Source organism: Saimiri boliviensis, chromosome 8 (assembly GCF_048565385.1).
Source record: "Saimiri boliviensis isolate mSaiBol1 chromosome 8, mSaiBol1.pri, whole genome shotgun sequence".
Classification (NCBI taxonomy): domain Eukaryota; kingdom Metazoa; phylum Chordata; class Mammalia; order Primates; family Cebidae; genus Saimiri; species Saimiri boliviensis.
In genome coordinates this window covers 98,209,345-98,228,072 of record NC_133456.1, presented here as the reverse complement: position 1 = coordinate 98,228,072, position 18,728 = coordinate 98,209,345, and the positions used below count along the sequence as shown (strand labels likewise).

Genomic DNA, 18,728 nt, shown 5'->3' with positions numbered 1-18,728 from the left:
GCAGGATGCGCAATCAGTACCTTTGCTGAACAGATAGGAAGGAGATGATGCATTTTTAAAACATGCCTTTTTATAGATCTAAACTTGAAATGGCAGGATCTGGAGTACAATGACAGATCTAATATCTTTAGGACAATTTCCTGTGGTCCTGCTATTCTTAGGTGTTTTATGCCGGCTTTGTCCTTACGTTCCCCCTAGCCTGCCTTTTATTGTTCTCCAAGTTACTCAGTATCTCTGCTTTTCTCTTGTTAGCCCCACCTTTCTCCTTCCCCTCACATTTGTGATAATTTATATATCCTGCTTCTCTGCCCAGTTTTCCAATCCTAGACAAAGGGTTATTTACAACTGCCAAATGGTCACACTGGTTTTGTAAACAGTGCATTTATTTGAGTTAATGATTATCATCTTATTTGGGTTTTCACTGTAGATCAAAGAACAGTTTGGAATTTGATTTAGTATGAGATTGAAATTCTTACAGGTCCTGTTTTAGAGTTGCACAGAGAGAAGATTGCAAACAAAGTCTTCCTTGAAAGGGGCTGGCTTTTATTCTAAGACTCCTCTGTGGTTTATACTTATTATGCCTCTGACCCATTTCCCACGGTCACACAAACAGGTCTTGAATTGCTCAAAAATCAGGATAACAATTTTAAGCAATCTGGTCAAGGACAACTTGTTATGTTCCTTATTGTCTGTTTCACTCTGACCTTGAGGCTTTGCTCACAAACACATCCAGGTGTTGATTATTGGAGATTAGCCAGAAGCTTAAATTATAACTAAGCATTGTGTGCACCTGTGTGTATGGACCTCGTACACGAGCTAGTCTGGCAGTTAATTGTTATCAAAGAATCATATAAACCAAACTTCAAGAAAGGCAAAGCCAGAAAATAAGTGTTTACTGAGTGTATCAAGGTTCTCTAGAGGGACAGAACTGACAGGATAGAAGTATATATGAAGGGGAGTTCATGAAGGAGTATTGACTCACACGATCACAGGGTGAAGTCCCACAATAGGCCGTCTGCAAGCTGAGGAGCAGGAGAGCCAGTCCCAGTCTCAAAACCCCCAAAGTAGGGAGGCCGACAGTGCAGCCTTCAGTCTGTGGCTGAAGGCCCGAGAGCCCCTGGCAAACCACTGATGTTAAGTCCAAGAGTCCAAAAGCTGAAGAACTTGGAGTCTGAAGTTTGAGGGCAGGAAGCATCCAGCACGAGAGAAGAAGATGAAGACTGGAAGACTCCACAGTCAAGTCCTTCTTCTGCCTGCTTTATTCTAGCCACGCTGCCGGCTGATTAGATGGTGTCCACCCAGACTGAGCTGGGTCTGCCTCTCCCAAGTCCTCTGACTCAAATGTTAATCTCCTTTGGCAACACCCTCTCAGACAAACCCAAGAACGATACTTTGCATCCTTCAATCCAATCAAGTTGACACTCAATATTAACCATCACATTGAGTAACCAGCCAAATAAATTCATTTTTGGCTTTGTAAGAAATTTCACATGTACCTGATAAAAGGGAAGAAAGAGCCTACTCGCAGTAAGGATCAACCGTTTCATACTAAATTTATCATATTTGCTCAGGAAACATACAAAAGGGTTACATAATAATCTCTCTGCATGCTTTTCTTTGTATATTTTAGCTTCCCTCAAAGCATTTGGTCACCTGAAGAAACTTCAGAAGTTGCCAATTCTAAGTTTTTAAGTTATATGAAGTATATACAGAACTATTCCCTTGATAAAGTTCTTTTTACTCTTTGTTACCTAGAAGAGAATTCAGGCACACCAGAGCTGTCAACTTGATCTGTAGAGAAACTGAGTCTTTAATTGGACACAATCTAATTATCATCAAGCATTTATTAAGACCCTGATGGAAATGTCCAACAAGCCAGCCTGGGCAGCATGATGAAACCCCAGCTCTACAAAAAATACAAACGTTAGCTAGGTATGGTAGAACGTACTTGTGGTCTCAGCTACTCAGGACACAGAGGTGGGAGGACTTTGACTACTTGAGCCCAGAAGGTCAGGACTGCGGCGAGGAGTGATCACACCACTACACACCAGCCCAGGCAACAGAGAGAGACGCTGTCTCGAAAAAAAAATTGTCCGAAGAGAGTACAATAGGCTCAACCTTCGTCTCCTGTGCTGATGGAAGGAGATAGGCGAGGACAATCCACTTTTCCACCTCCCAAATGCCCCTCTCCCAAAAATGCCCCACCTCCCAAAAACGGAGAGAGAAAGCAGTCATAGAACAGGAGAGAAAGAGAAAGTCAAAGAGAAAGTGTCTTGGAAAGTATTTAGTGCTTCCGGAGAGATTTGAGCATTGCTGCTATCTTCAACATCATGCTCTGTGACTTGCACATTTCAGTGTTCCTAAGAATCATTTAGGGAACACGTTTAAAAAAAAAAAAGTTCTCAGAGATTCTGATTCCAATTCAAAATTCGAATGATTTGGTGAGGCCCCAGGATTTGCAGTTTTAGTTACCCTTTCTCTCTGATTCTGAGATGGTTTGGGTAACCGCTTCTGCTGGTTGATAGAAACAGAACACATTGCTCTTTTCTACCATGTTTTCTTTGCAGACATCTAAGAAGTCCTTATTTTCTTTTGACAGTTTGAAAATGTAATATTTTTATTTTTGCAGTTCAGTGGGGATGAGGGAGAGTGAAGAGTAGATTGTCTTTATTTCCCTAAACACATTTTGTTTCGCAGAAAAAGGAAAACTCTTTAAAGTGATCTATATTGTCAATGCTTGTAGAGCCTCTCCTAACCTTGAAAGCACCACTCTGAGAATTCTTTGAAGAGGCCAGTTAATACATCTGAGTTTTAGAGAGTAGATTGTCCAACAGATGTGCTGTTTCTAAATGGTGGTAAAATAGCCACAATGTCAGAAATGCATGCTGAATAAAATTATATAGTCATTTGAAAAATGAACTTTTGGCCAGGCATGGTGGCTCATGCCTATAATCCCAGCATTTTGCAGGGCCAGGGCATGTGGATCATCTGAGGTCAGGAGTTTGAGACCAGCCTGGCCAACGTGATCAAACTCAGTCTCTACTAAAAATACAAAATACAGGGCCTGTTGGTAGGCATCTGTAATACCAGCTACTTGGGAGGCTGAGGCAGGAGAATCGCTTGAATCTGGGAGGCAGAGGTTGCAGTGAGCCAAGATTGCACCACTGCACTCTAGCCTGGGCAACAAAGTGAGACTCTGTCTCAAAACAAAAAAAAAAGGAAAAAGAAAAAAGAAAAATGAACTTTCTACTCTATACCTATATTCACATTTTCAATTATGTACTTGAGAGGATTCCTGGTGGCTCACGCCTATAATCTCAGCACTTTGGGAGACTGAAGTGGGTAGATCACAAGGTCAGGAGATAGAGACCATCCTGGCTAACACGGTGAAACCTTGTCTCTACTAAAAATACAAAAAATTAGCTGGGTATGGTAGTGCACACCTGTAGTCCCAGCTACTTGGGAGGCTGAGGCAGGAGAAATGCTTCAACCTGGGATGCAGAGGTTGCAGTGAGCCGAGATCGCACCATTGCACTCCAGCCTGGGCAACAGAGTGAGACTCTATCTCAAAAAATAAAAATAAAAAAAGGAAGATTCAAAATGAAAGCTATTATTACACTTAGTGCATGCATTACCAAACCACTGCTTTTTAAAATATAAGGTTAGAAATTGTTTTGAGTATGGTCATTTTTGAGCATGTAAATCCAACAGAGGCAAAAGGCTTTTTTTTTCTCCTGTTTTCTAAAAAGAAGTTGCCTTTGAATGAAAGCCATATATGGATATTTATCCCTAAAAGAGACTTTTTTTTTCTTTCTTGGTTTTAAATTACTGAAACTATTTTGCATTCTTAACTACAGCATTCATTACTATGAATGGGTTTAAAATTTTTCTTGCACAAATTGAACTGAGTTTTATAGAACACTTATGTAGTATTATGTAGAAGAATTGCTACTTCTAATGTTTTTTTACGTGTAAATAGAAAGATACAGTTTTGTAAGGCTAAAAAGGAACAAAATGCTAAAGTCGAGCTTAGTGGTTTTTTCCATTTATTTGTTGATATGGCTTGAATGTTGGTCCCCTCCAAATTTCATGTTGAAATGTAATCCCCAATGTTGGAGGTGGGGCCTGGTGAGAGGTGTTTGGGTCACGGGGGCAGATCCCCCATGAATGGTTTGGCACTATCCCCATGGTAATGAGTGAGTTGGGTTCTTGCTGTAAGTTCCTGTGAGATGTGGTTGTTTGGGGAGCCTGGCACTGCCTCCTCACTCTCCTCTTGCTCCCTGCCTTGTCATGTGATATGCCAGCTTCCCCTGTGCCTTCTGCCATGATCGTAAGCTCCCTGAGGCCCCACCAGAAGCTGCACCCCACCATGCTTGTATAGCTTGCAGAACTGCGACCCAAATAAGCCCTCTGTTTTTTACAAATTACCCAGACTCAGGTACTCTTTGATAGCAATGCAAAATGGACTGACACACATCTTTAATTGTTTTGGGGAAAGATAGATGTATATTATTTTTCAACCTGAATGTATGTTTCTATTTCTATAAAATATTCATTCCTGACCCTCAGATCTTAATCCATGTTACATATCTTTAAATGATACGGAAAATTCTTTGAGTTTTTACTTTTTGTTGACAACAGATTACCTTGTTCTGTGTTGAGGTGAGAATCTTGGGGTTGGCCTGACCTCTGCTTACTGCCTGCCATTTCATTCACTATGGAAACATAAAGTTTTCTGAATTTTACAGAAATACGATATGAATGATAGAACTGACAGTTTATTAAAGAGTATAATATTAACAACAATTTTATTCCTCCTCAAGAACAGTATTTTTTTTTTAAGGCAGAGTCTTATTCTGTCACCCAGGCTGGAGTGCAGTGTTACAATCTCTTCTCACTGCAACCTCTGCCTCCTAGATTTAGTGATTCTCCTGCCTCAGCCTCCCTAGTAGCTAGAATTACAGGTGTTTGCCACCATGCCCAGCTAATTTTTTTGTACTTTTAGTAGAGATAGGGTTCACTCATGTTGACAAGGCTGGTCTTGAACTCCTGACCTCAAGGGAGTCAGGGGATCTCACCTGCCTCAGCCTCCCAAAGTGTTGGGATTACAGGCATGAGCCACCATGCCCGGCCCTATTTTTTTCCATGTCAGAAATTAGAAGCAGCTTGTTTATAAATAGGCACTGGATGTTATGTGTGTGCATCTGAATTTTCTAGAGGTAAGAAAAACTGTAGACAAATTTTTATTTTAAATAAAACTAAAAATGGGAGAAGGATGAAGAGTAGTTAAGGGGTACACAAATACAGTTGGCTAGAAGGGGTATGGTCTAGTACTCAATAGAACAGAAGACAAATTATAGTAAATAATTTATATTTCAAAATAGCTAGAAGAAATATTTGTGATGTTCCCAACACAAAAAAAGGTAAATATTTGAGCTGATGCATATCCTAGTTACCCTAATTTAGTCATCACACATTGTATATATATCAAAATATCACAATACCCCCAAAATATGTACAACTGTTACATATCAAATTAAAAAAAAAAAAAAAAACAAGCAATAAGAACCAGAAGACAATAAAATGATATAATATTGTACCAGATGTGAAAGGAAAAACCATAAAGCTTAAAACAGAACTAAAAGATATTCTGTATTTTTCTTTTCTTTCCTTTTCTTTTTTGAGACAGAGCTTAACTTTTATTGCCCAGGCTGGAGTGCAATGCTGTGATCTTGGCTCACTGCAACCTCTGCCTCCTGGGTTCAAGTGATTCTCCTGCCTCAGCCTCCCAAATAGCTGGGATTACAGGTGCCCACCACCACGCCTGACTAATTTTGTATTTTTAGTGGAGATGGTGTTTCATCATGTTGGCCTGGTCTCTAACTCCTGACCTCATGATCTGCCCACCTTGGCCTCTCAAAGTGTTGGGATTACAGGAATGAGCCACTGCACACAGCTTGTTAGAAGGTAGTAAGACCTTGTCAACCAACGTGTTCATATTAGAAAAGAGAGCCATCATTGAAAATCTGTTTAAGAGAGTGATTATCTTACCTTCATACCTCCAGACACTGGCCTGATTCTGTCTCACTGTGTAAGCCAGACCAGAGAAGTTCTGCAGGAGCAGAAGGGTTTGTTTTGAAGCCGTTCTGGAGGCGTGCTGATTGCCAAGCCTATCATTCCCTCCTTCCCTTCTTCTATTCTTTCAATTGTCCTGTTAGAGTTTAAGTATTAGAGATCTCAGTCATCAGGCCAGAAACAAAAACAAATTAGCTTGGGTTGGAGGTTAAAGATAATCAATTGGATATGCAGTAAAATCGCCAGGGACACCTCAGGGTCAGGTATGGCTGCATCCTGGATCCCAGAAGTCTTCATTAGGAATCTCCCCTCCTCCCGCCATCTCTAGCTCTGTTTGCCTTTATTCTCAGCAGCTGAATAATCTGATAGAGCTGAAGTTCATTAAAGAGCATCATTTTCTTATGACAGCCTTGATCACCGGAACTGAAGAGGGTTAGTTATCCTTCCTCAGGGGGTACTGAGGCAACATGCTCCTGGCTGTCATCTTTGAAAATTCCAGTTCACACCTGAAATGGAAGGGCATGTTATCCAAGGTGGCCAGGGGTAAGCTACACCTGAGAGTGAGATCTAGGGAGCTAGAGAAGCTGAAATCTGACTCCTGTCCTGGGAGACAAAGCTGGAGGAACCAAGGCCAGGTGTGCCAGGAGCTGAGCAGGGAGGGATAGTAGAGTCAGAGGCGGGAGTCGCATCTGAGCCAATTGCTGCCAATTAAGTACAGGAATGTGCGCTTCTCCTACTGTTCATTTACTCTTTGGTTGTAGAGGGTTGGGGAAGCGCTTATTAAAGCGTACTTCATTTCGTAGTTTGGGCTGCTTGGACTGAATTTCACGTATTTTATCTCACTGAATCTTTATTTTAAAAATTTAGAGTTAGCAACTGCCACAATTAAGGATAAGGAGACTGAGGCACTATGAGACTAAGAAACTAACCCGTGTGCACTTAAGCTGGGCAAACATAGACTCTGACCAGAAGAGAGGTTTTTCTGGAGTTTATTCATTGAGCATCCAACATGCATTGGGCATGGTTCAAGGTTCTATGACAGGCACTGAAAGAAAGATGTTCCAGCCCCAGCATGGAGGGAGGTACACAGTACTGTAGGAATTAATGGAGGTTAGGTGTGTGTGCTTCCGAGTTGATTCATGAGAATTCAGAAGGACTTGAGGTCTCTGGAGAGAGAATGCTGTCTGTCCGCCTTCTTCCCTGCTGAAATCTCTCCCTGAATTTTGCTGAGTGTTAACGTGGAAGGTCCCTTGCTAGATGCACCAGTGGCTCTTTGTGTTACTTTATTAGAGAATCACAGCCTTTTACAGCTACAAAGACTTAGGAGGATTTAACCAATCCCCTCATTATGCAGGTTAGAGAACTGAGGGCCAGACGGGATGAGTGATTTACCCAAGATCACACAGCTGGTTAGTGGTAAATCTATGATATAAATCTCATCTAATTCCAAATCCTGTCTATGCTCTATCCATACTCTTCCCAATCATTTAAGTTTCATGTTTGAATAACCAAAGGTAAGTTCCTTGCTGTTAACCAGAGTAGTTAAGTTTTGTGACCATAGGTCAGACCTAACATTCTAGTTTCCTTCTTCCCTTCCCCCCGTCTCCCTTCCTTTCTTCTTCCCCTCCTCCCTTCCACCATCTCTCCATGACTCTCCTTCTTTTTAGCCTCTGCTATCTTAGGAATACGTTGGTTCTTATATATGGGCAATAACCTCTCTTTTTCTCTTGCTCAGCATTTAGTATTCATGCAACGAGCGTATGATTTTTTCCTGATGTGGTTTTATGTATTTTAAACTCTGGTTTGACTAGTCTACATTTGCTGTAAATGCTCAGATTGCAAATGGTAGCGATGTGCTATAAAAATAAAATGTTCTTATTGTAGTAAATATCCACAGATACAGAATGAGCGCCTGTTTCATCTCCATTTCCTTTCCTTCTCATTTACTGGCTAAGTACTTAGCCTTTTAAAAACCTTTCCATGCGAATCAGCTTGTAAAATATTTATGTGTCCAAACTGAAAGTTAATGAATTACAAAATATTCTTATTTTGTGAAATAGCATTTTTCTGTCTTTATGCATGAAGTACACAGAAAGAGGCGGTGGCTTTAAGTGATGATGGTCTTGGCAAAGCAGAGATAATGTTACTTCTGTGAGATTTCTAAATCCCCCTTTATATCCAGTAATTCTCTCTTTGGACTAAATAAGGCAGAACATATTACATCTTTTCTATCCATTGTCTAACACTTAAATAAACTTTACTATCTTGTACTTTCTATTTTCATAAAATTCTTTGTAAAGAAAGATTGTGCTTATTTATTTTAAATGCAACACTAAATATTTCACTGTAAAGGAAAAAGTCTAAGGTTGAATTTTTTTTCTTACTAAAAACAGTCTGCTCCTAGATATTATGGAATGCTTGCTTTAATAAGGAATACGTTAAGTCTCAAATGACTAGAAAATCAACAACATCCACTCATTCCGAAATTAAGAATAAACGTAATAACAGCCACGTATGCAACAAATTCCTAGAATATCTACAAGAACCTATTCAGACTGGTGCCCACTGGGTGCAAATCCCTGTTCTCCAACTTTAGAGCCTGCTGTCAAATTCGTGCCTTAGGTTGGTTTGCCCATCCCAGGACTTCTATCCTTTTTAGCGTGAAGTGTGACTATGGGGCTGTCTGTTTTGCCCCTGGGTTGATTGGCTACAGCTGGTCTTGGAAGCAAACATCACTTCATATAACATTAAGGGTCGCAAATTCCTACACCCTAGGATTCACCAACAGCTGAGACAGCAGCCGGGAAGGGTTAGTTTATACTTCTGAGGGTAAGAACACCACTTGTGGTTATGTCTGTCTGGAATCTTACTCTGTGTTTTCGAGAGACATTTAACTCTAAACATTGGATGTAATAAAAACATGTTCTGTGGTTACATGGTACCATATGTCTTTGAGAAGACACTTGGAGCTTTACACATTTGATCTAACTCATTTTTATTTCACCTTGGTTTTGAGAAGGTACCTTGTGTAACTTCATTCTTAATAATGTACACATACACATAATTTATAGAGAGCAGGAGAGTGAGCCACTAAGGTTTTAAGTAGTGTGTTATAATCCAGTCAAGGCTGAGAGCGGAATGAATTCCACTGACCTGTATATTGTTCGCAAACTCTGTTATCTATTGACTAGATCACTACCTTCTCATTAAATGCATTGTTAATGAATTACAGTAATGGAAGTTTCAGGGCTTTGGAAGCAGCTGACCTATGCGTCACTGCTGGACCAGTTACTTCTTAGTTGTATGATACACAGCTTCCCACAAAGCCTTAGTTGTTCCTCTTTTTGGCGTTATTTAAAAAGATGATTCCCCCCAGACTTATGTGTGTAATCTCAGCACTTTGGAAGGCTGAGGCAGGAGGGTCACTTGAACTCAGGAGCTCAAGACCAACCTGGCAACATAGTAAGACTTTGTCTCTACAAAAAATACAAAAGAGCACCTGTGAGGTATGACGATTGCTTGAGCGTAGGATTTTGAGGCTGCAGTGAGCTATGATCATGCTACTACACTCCAGCCTGGCTGACAGGGTGAGACTCTGTCTAAAAGAAAAGAAAAATGAAGAGGATAATTCCTACTTCCTGACTTATTGGAAGGATCAAATAAGATAATATAAAAGCACTTAGTACATTGTGTGGTGTTGCTTACATGAAGTACTTGGAGTAGTCAAATTTATAGAGATAGAAAGCAGAGGGGTGAGGCCGGGCGCAGTGACTCACGCCTCTAATCACAGCACTTTGGGAGGCCGAGGGAAGGGGATCACCTGAGGTCAGGAGTTCAAGACCATCCAGGCCAACATAGTGAAATCCCGTCTCTACTAAAAATACAAAAATTAGCTGGGTGTGGTTCTGTGTGACTGTAGTCCCAACTACTCAGGAGGCTGAGGCAGTAGAATTGCTTTAACCTGGGAGGCAGATGTTGCAGTGAGCTGAGATTCCGCCACTGCAGTCCAGCCTGGGCAACAGTGTGAGATTCCGTCTCAAAAATAAAACAAAGCAAGTAGAGGGGTGGTAGCTAGGGGTCTGGGGAAAAGGAAATGGGGAGTTAGTGTTTAATGCATACAGAGTTCCAGTGTTGCAAGATAAAAAGAGTTCTGGAGATGGGTGATGGCCATAGTTGCAGATCAATGTGAAAGTACTTTGTACACTTAAAAATGACTGAGATGGTGGCTAGGTACGGTGGCTCATGCCTGTAATCCCAGCACTTTGTGAGGCTGAAGCAGGCGGATCACCTGAGATCAGGAGTTTGAGACCAGCCTGACTAACATGGAGAGACCCCATCTCTACTAAAAATACAAAATTAGCTGAGCATGATGGCTCATGCCTGTAATCCCACCTACTCAGGAGTCTGAGGCAGGAGAATCACTTGAACCTGGGAGGCAGAGGTTGTGGTGAGCTGAGATTGCACCATTGCACAGCCTGGGCAACAAGAACAAAACTCCATACAATAATTTTTTTAAAACGCTTAGTGCACTCCCAAACAACTCCCGTTAACCTGCTCCTTCCTCCTTCCCTAGTCTTCCTTTTTGCCCTTGACAAGTGGCTGTCAGTAATTGGAGATAGGATTGGGGTTATCTGAAACTCTGAGCTTGGCACCTTGGGTAGATCCACAGATGCCTAGTTACAGGTGCTGGATCCACAGTTCAGAAATGACAAGTACTTTCAGACATCTAAGTTCCACATATTCATATTATACACAAGAAAACCGAGGTCTGGAGGAATTGAATGATTTGCCTAAATTGACACAGCAAATCAATGGCAGAGCTGGAACCAAGACCCAAGATTACTAATTTTGAGTCCAATTTGCTTCTCAAAAGATGTTAGGGGCTGGGCACAGTGACTCATGCCTATAATCCCAGAACTTTGGGAGGCCAAGGTAAGTGGACCACCTGAGGTCAGGAGTTCAAGACCAGCTTGGCCAACGTGGTGAAACCCCATCTCTACTAAAAAATACAAAAATTAGCCAGGCTTTGTGTTGGGTGCCTGTAATCCCAGCTATTCGGGAGGCCGAGGCAGATGGAATTGCTTAAACCTGGGAGGCAGAAGTTGCAGTGACCGAGATTGCACTACTTCTAGTCTGGGCAACACACCAAGATTCTGTCTCAGGAAAAAAAAAAAAAAAAAAAAAAAAAAAAAAAAAAAAGTTGGGTTTGCAAGTTTGCAACTATCTCTGGGGATCATTTGGGCCACTCCGTGACCTGAAGTTGAGCTAAGAGTTTTCTCTATTCTGATTAGATAACTTCAGAGACTGGGATGTAAAATATTCCCTTGAAAAGCAATTGTTCGAAATAGCTTATTTGAGGTATAAATGCACACATTTATACCTTTAGTAACTGTACACATTTGAATTGTCCTATTTGACAAGATGACATATGTATATACCATGAAACTATTACCACAATCAAAATAATGACATATCCATCACCCATTTTTAATGTATTTCTCCATCATACCTCATCATCAAGCCATCACTGATCTCTGTTCTGTCACTAGAAATAAGCTTGCTTTTCTAGAATAAACAGTATCGTACATACTCTGGTTTTGTCTCCCACTTTCAACCGGTATAATTGTTTTCAGATTCATCTACACTTTTGCATGTATCAGTAAGTCATTTCTTTTTCTTGTTGAGTAGTAGCCTGTTGTTTGGCTATGCCGTGATCTGTTTATCCATTTAACTGTTGACATATATTTGGGTTGTTTCTAGTTTGGGGCTATTGCAGATAAAGCCAATATGAACATTCTCATGAAGTTTTTATGTGGAGATAGGATTCTGTATTAACCATGTGTTTCTGATATTTCGACATTTGAAACCTTGCTGATCTTAGAGACATTACCTCTCCCAGGGTCAGTCAGTTCCTAAAGGTAACAAGACTCACCTGCCAGCATCACTTTTCTATGTAAACTAGCTAATCTCCAGAGCCCAGAATCTCCCACTTCCTCTTACACTCTGGACCACTATCCATCTGTCCTAATCACCCCAGGGTTGAGTACCTGACAACTAGGGGCAATCTCTACACCCTGGAGCCAGCTGAAACTCTTCAAACCAGCAGTCCTAAACTTATTTAGCCTCCTTATCCTGCCTCACACATTCCTTCCTGCAGAAACCAGGTAAAGGCCCATGTTTTCCCTGGCTCTCTTTACTCAGGACTGACCTAGTGCTTACTTATGTGGCCTATTTGTGTGCAATGCCTCCCACTTCTAGCGAACTGTGAGTAAAACAACTTCCTTTACAACAGTGGTTTCTGTGTCTGCATGTCTTACCATACCGGATTAAAGCACATATCAAGTATACTTTTAAACACTCATTTTTCTTGAGTAAAAGCTAGGAGTGGCATCATATGGTAACTATATATCTAAGGTTTTAAGAAACTATCAAACTATTGTCCAAAGTGCTTGTCCATTTCATATTCTTAGCAATAGTATATGAAAGTGCCAGTTGTTCCACTTCCTCACCAACTTTTGCTATGATTAGTCTTTTTAATTTTAGCCATTCTAAGAGCTACAGTCTCATTAATTTGCATGCCCTTAATGAAGAATTATGTTGAACATTTTTGTGTGTTAATTTGCCATTCTTTTATCTTCTCTCAGATGTATCCATACAAATCCTTTGTATACTTCTTTATTGGGTTGTTTTCTTACTGTTGAAATTTTAAAGTTCATTTTACATTCTGGATACAAGTCCTTTATCAGATGTGTGTTTTACAAAGATTTTTCCCCAGTCTCTGGCTTGTCTTCTTTTTCTCTTAACAGTGTCTTTTGGAGAGCAAACGTTTTACATTTTGATGAAATCAATTTGTTCTTTTATGGATTTCGGTTTGGGTATTATGTCTAGGAAATGTGACCCAAAGGTCACAAAGATTTTCCCTCCTGCTTTCTTCTAGTACACCAGGGATTTGTACAGATATATCTGAACAAAAATACAAGGATGACAAATTAGCATACAAAAAATGTTCAGCAAAATTGTTTATTAAGGAAATGCAAATTAATGAGATCATAACTATACCAAGTGTTGGTGAGGAAGAAGAGCAACTGGTACTCTCCTATGCCGTTGCTGAGTAGGAGTCACTGACACAATGGCAGCCTTTGCCGTGGAACCCCAGGCACCCACGTTAGGGTCTGAACCAATGGTGCTAGGCTCACCCACATCTCCAAAGTCAGGAGTTAGTGCCCAGTTCTTACCTGGATTTTTAATAGAAGATTTGCCAGCTCCAGTGACTCCACAACCATGATCAATTAGTGGCCCTTCAATAGGAGTAATGGAAATAAGTTCACCTTTACTGGCAGGTGGGTTAGCACCACAACCAGTTGTACCAGCTCATAGAGGTAAAAGTGGCACTCCACCAGTTAGAAGTATTTATGATGACATTTCTAGCCCAGGACTTGGATCAACACCTTTAACTTCAAGAAGACAGACAAACATTTCAGTAATGCAGAGTCTTCTTGCTGGAGTTATATCTAGTCCTAGAACATGGCAAAGTATGTTTAGTCCAGTAAATATCAGTCAGCCACAAAAGACAGCATTGTCTCCTGCCCAGTTGGATCCTTTTTATACTCAGGGAGATTCTTTGACTTCAGAAGACACCTCGTTGACACTTTGGTGAATGTGTTTGGGTTTCCTCGAGTATCTGCTTCCTACATATTATTACAGTTTGCACAGTACAGGAATATCTTAAAAGATGTGATGTCTAACATGTTTCCAACACAGGAAATTGGGTGCATATCCATTATCAATCTAAACTGCAGGCTTGGAAAGCCTTAAGCAAAGATGGGAGAATTTTTGGAGAATCCATCATGACTGGTATAAAACCATGTGTTGACAAAAGTGTTATGGAAAGCAGTGACAGATGTGCTTTACCATCTCCATCTTTAGCCTTTACACCAACAATCAGAACTCTAGGTACACCAGCACAACCTGGAAGTACTCCTAGAATTTCTACCATGAGACCTCTTGCTACAGCATGCAGAGCTTCTACTAGTGATTATCAGGTTATTTCTGACAAATGCCAAAAAAAGATAAAAGTCTTGTATCCAAAGCAATGGAGTATATGTTTGGCTGGTAGTAGAGGACCAGTGAGGAGGTTTCTACACTAAAGCAGAGTTAGCAGAGTGCTACTGGTTCCTTCAGTTAGTTATGTAATCTTTCCTGCAGTATTGGATAGCTACCTCATACTTTTTTCACAAAGAAAACTTTTTCATTAAGGATACAGCCTTTTTGTAGCTGCACTTTAAAAGATGCTTGAGATACATTTTAAAGAAAACTATAAATCCCTGTAAATAGGATTTTGTGCTTTCTGTAACTGCATGCTTCAGCACAGAAAACTCAGTGTTGATTATTGTAAATTAAATAACTGAAATTGTGGTGAAACTTCATAGTCTTCATGAGAAGGTGGGGGTGAATTTCATGAAGGGGAACTATAGTTATGTCTACCAAGACACAAATATTATAATTAGCAATTTCAATTATGGTGTTTTAACTGAGACAGTATTTAATATTTTCATTATCCTTATTTGTATGTGTCCTGTCACAGAGTAACCTCTTAGTGTATTCTAAAACCAACATTCTTTTAAAAAACCTACTAGAGCCAAGTGCGGTGTCTCACACCTGTAATCCCAGCACTTTGGGAGGCCAAGGTGGGCAGATCACCTGAGGTCAGGAGTTTGAGACCAGCCTGACCAACATGGTGAAACCCCATCTCTACTAAAATACAAAAATTGGCCAAGTGTAGTGGCAGCCACCTGTAATCCCAGCTGCTGAGGCAGCAGAATCGCTCGAATCCAGGAGGCAGACGCTGCAGTGAGTGGAGATCTTGCCACTGCACTCTAGCCTGGGCAAGAAGAGTGAGTGTCTGTCTCAAGAAACAAACAAACAAACAAACAACAAAGCAAAACAAAAACCTACTATACTACTAAAGTTTCTTGATAATCACGATTGTCAATTATTTAAAAATATATATAAAACAGGATACATTGCACAACGGTTTGGTAGTTTCTTAAAAACTGAAACACATATGATCCAGCAATTCCACTCTTAGGATTCACTCAAGAAAAACAAGTGCATGGAAATACACCTGGAATTTGTTCTAATAGTTTTGTAGTTTTAGGTCTTACATTTAGGCCTATGATGTATATAGTGTTAGAATTTTTATCTGGTGCAGGATAGCCAATGAAGTTTGTTTCCTTCTTTGATATTTAGTTGTTCCAGAACCACTTGTTGAAAAGCTTATTTTTCCCCATGGAATTGCATTTGTACATTTGTCAAAAATTGGTTGTCCACATAATATTAATGTAGGTATGTTTCTGGGTTTTCCAGTTTGTCCCATTGATCTATTTGTCCATTTTTTCTCTATTAATTTCATACTGTCTGGATTACTATAAATGTATAAGGCATGACATCAGTTAGTGTTTGTTTTCTAACTTTGCTCTTCTTTTTCAAAATGTTTTCAATAGTTTTGGCTATTCTAGGTTCTCCCCATCTAAAAAGCATTTTAATATCATTTAACAAGCACTTAATAATGTCTTGTCAATTTCTACTAAATAAAAAAGCCTTCTGGAATGTTTATAGGCATACACCAATGTAGGCAAAAATGATATCTTAGCAATATTTTTTTCAACTTAAAAATATGGCATATATCTCTTCATTTGTTTATTCTTTAACTTTTTTAAGCCATCTTTGATACTTAAAATATGGCATATATCTTTGATACTTAAAAATATGGCATATATCTCTTCATTTATTCTTTAACTTTTTTAAGCCATCTTTGATACTGTTGATATACACATAGTACACATCTTTTGTGAAATTTATCCGTAAGTATTTCAAGTTTGGGATGCTATATAAATGGTATTCTTTTCTTAATTTCAATATTCAATTGGAAAACAACCTTGTTACTTCAAACTTGAATGCTGCGTTTCCATAGAGAACAGTAAAACAATAGTTTCCCTGTTCTGTTTTGGCTCCTATCTCTCTAAAGAAGTTCTACAAATGGATTTTCCTCTCAGCCTTTCAAACTAAATGCCAAGAGTCCTATAATGAGGCTGAAAATGTGACCATATCACCCAGAAGGAGCTAACTCTGCCGTGCTCTTTTGCAAAAGCAGCTAAATAAATTGAGTCTATTAGAGATACAAATTTCTAGGACTTGTAAGGATTCTGTCAAAAATGTGTAACAGGGATGAATTACTCTTGCCCTGAGAAGTTCAACTTTTGCACTTCCTGACTTTGCTATGGCTAAAATTGAAATACCAAAGTGGTATTCCCCAAAGCGTTTGAATTTAATAGCATTAATGACTAGGCTCCTACAAGTCTATAAATTCTTATTTGAAAATTCAGCTTTTCTATTTGTATTTTCTGGGAATGCTTAACTTTTAGTTTTCTACCTGTAAAACTTCCAAAAAGCAAATAACCTCACTTCAGACATCAAGTCCTTGTAAGGAGTGAGTGAGCGGCCCTACCTCCCTAAAGAAATAGCTATATTCAGGAGAAGTCTCGTGGTTTAAATTTAGCTTGGTCTTACCTCCTTCTGTTCCATTGAACTCTTACGCTCTCACAGCCTTGAGGAAACATGTCCTGATAAACTCCTTCACCATAAAATGTTAAGAACAGAGAGCAAGTTTATGCTTCTAAGACCATGCACATTTCAAAAGACAGTAACTCTAAGGCACAGGCATTCGTGGTAATGGTGGGTTTCAGGCGTTGTGGGAAGGAGAGACAGAACATCTAGAGAGCCTTTCAGTATCCCCTGCAATCTCATCGTTAGTCATGCCTTCTGAGTGATATGGTCCAATCTTCACCTCTGACTTTGTGAACACTGGGCTCTACCTCCTGAAATACACTATTAACACACACAAGAGTTTTCTGTCCTGTGTCTCCAGCTCTATGACAATGGATCATGGATTTTTGTTTTGTTTTGTTTTACTTTCCACACAGGAAAGTTGAGAAGATAGAATACAATACTCAAAGTCACAGTAAAGAAGTTCAAGTCCAGGTTGAGTTGACATTATTACCATTATTCAACCCCTCCCTTACCACCCCTGCCTCTCAGAAAGTGGTGTTATTTGGTGACATTGATTAAGCCCCCACTGTTAAAGCCTTGAATTTCCCTTCTTTTTAAGAATCAATGTTGGGAGCTAGGAAACACACCCATAGAGACAAGAGCAATGTAGAACCAAGCCCAGCTCCTCTCCTGAATGAAGCATAATGGCTCAAAGTAGATGGTTAACAAATGATACATGGTAGATAGAATCACTTTAGAAAAGCTTTATAAATTTGATGCACTCAAACGTAACAATGAAGAAGGAAATAGATGCATTCTAGCAGAAAAACAAAGGAGGTATATCTGAGGTACTCAATGATGCTTTTTAGACCTAAAGTATGGAAGCACAAATAAATCCCACTCCCTAAACTGCAAGTATTTTAAAGTGTCCACAGCACTGGAACTGGTTAAGAAAATATCTAATTTGAGTTCAAAGGTATGTTGAAGAATTCTTTCTTTGTTTCTCTTAGGAAGAAAATATATTATATTGAAATACAGTTCCTAAAATACTAACAATAATATTAGCAAGATATATATATATCTACATATTCTGTCTACACACACACATGCACACTTCTCTTTATTAACACATTAAATATAGCAGGTGTAATAGCTACCACAATTTTGAAGTACTGATGAGTACATTCAATATTTCAAGTCATCTGAAACAACTGTAATATGCTATGAAATATCTGAGATTCTTTCAGTGACAAAGTGAAAGGCTCTGATAATATTACTATGGCCTACTGGCTAAATTCATAAAAGAAGGAAAAGCTAAATTTCAGTTAAAAGTTAGAGGCCAGGCACGGTGGCTCACATCTGTAATCCCAGGTCTTTGTGAGGCTAAGGCAGGAGGATCACCTGAGGTCAGGAGTTCGAGACCAACCTGGTCAACATGGTGAAACCTTATCTCTAATAAAGATACAAAAATTAGGCCGGGCGCGGTGGCTCAAGCCTGTAATCCCAGCACTTTGGGAGGCCGAGGCGGGTGGATCACGAGGTCGAGAGATTGAGACCATCCTGGTCAACATGGTGAAACCCCGTCTCTACTAAAAATACAAAAAATTAGCTGGGCATGGTGGCACGTGCCTGTAATCCCAGCTACTCAGGAGGCTGAGGCAGGAGAATTGCCTGAACCCAGGAGGCGGAGGTTGCGGTGAGCCGAGATCGCACCATTGCATTCCAGCCTGGGTAACAAGAGCGAAACTCTGTCTCAAAAAAAAAAAAAAAAAAAAAAAAGATACAAAAATTAGCTGGGCATGGTGGTGGTTGCCTGCAATCCTGGCTACTTGGGAGGCTGAGGCAGGAGAATCGCTCAAATTCAGGAGGTTGAGGTTGCAGTGATCCAAGATAGTGCCACTGTACTCCAGCCTGGACAACAGTGCGAGACTCCATCTCGAAAAAATAAAAAAGTGAAGATAAGAATGTAATTTTTCCCCATCTAAAGTCATGACCCTTCCCTCTGAATTTTATCTGTTGTCTCTTTCAAGAATTCTTTCTACAGACTCCAGAATAAACTTGTAACAGGGCAGGGAAAGAGCAGCCTCTGGAAATTTCCAGTCCTC

The 18,728-nt window shown here is 39.9% G+C and overlaps 1 protein-coding gene and 1 pseudogene across 4 annotated transcripts in view; both read left to right on the top strand.

Annotated features, from left to right (window-relative positions):
- The window catches only part of KIAA1217 (KIAA1217 ortholog), an 820,690-nt gene that overhangs the window by 412,865 nt on the left and 389,097 nt on the right, over positions 1 to 18,728 (top strand). The window lies entirely within an intron of this gene.
- Positions 8,421 to 14,708, top strand: LOC141585439 (nucleoporin NUP35 pseudogene; annotated as a pseudogene).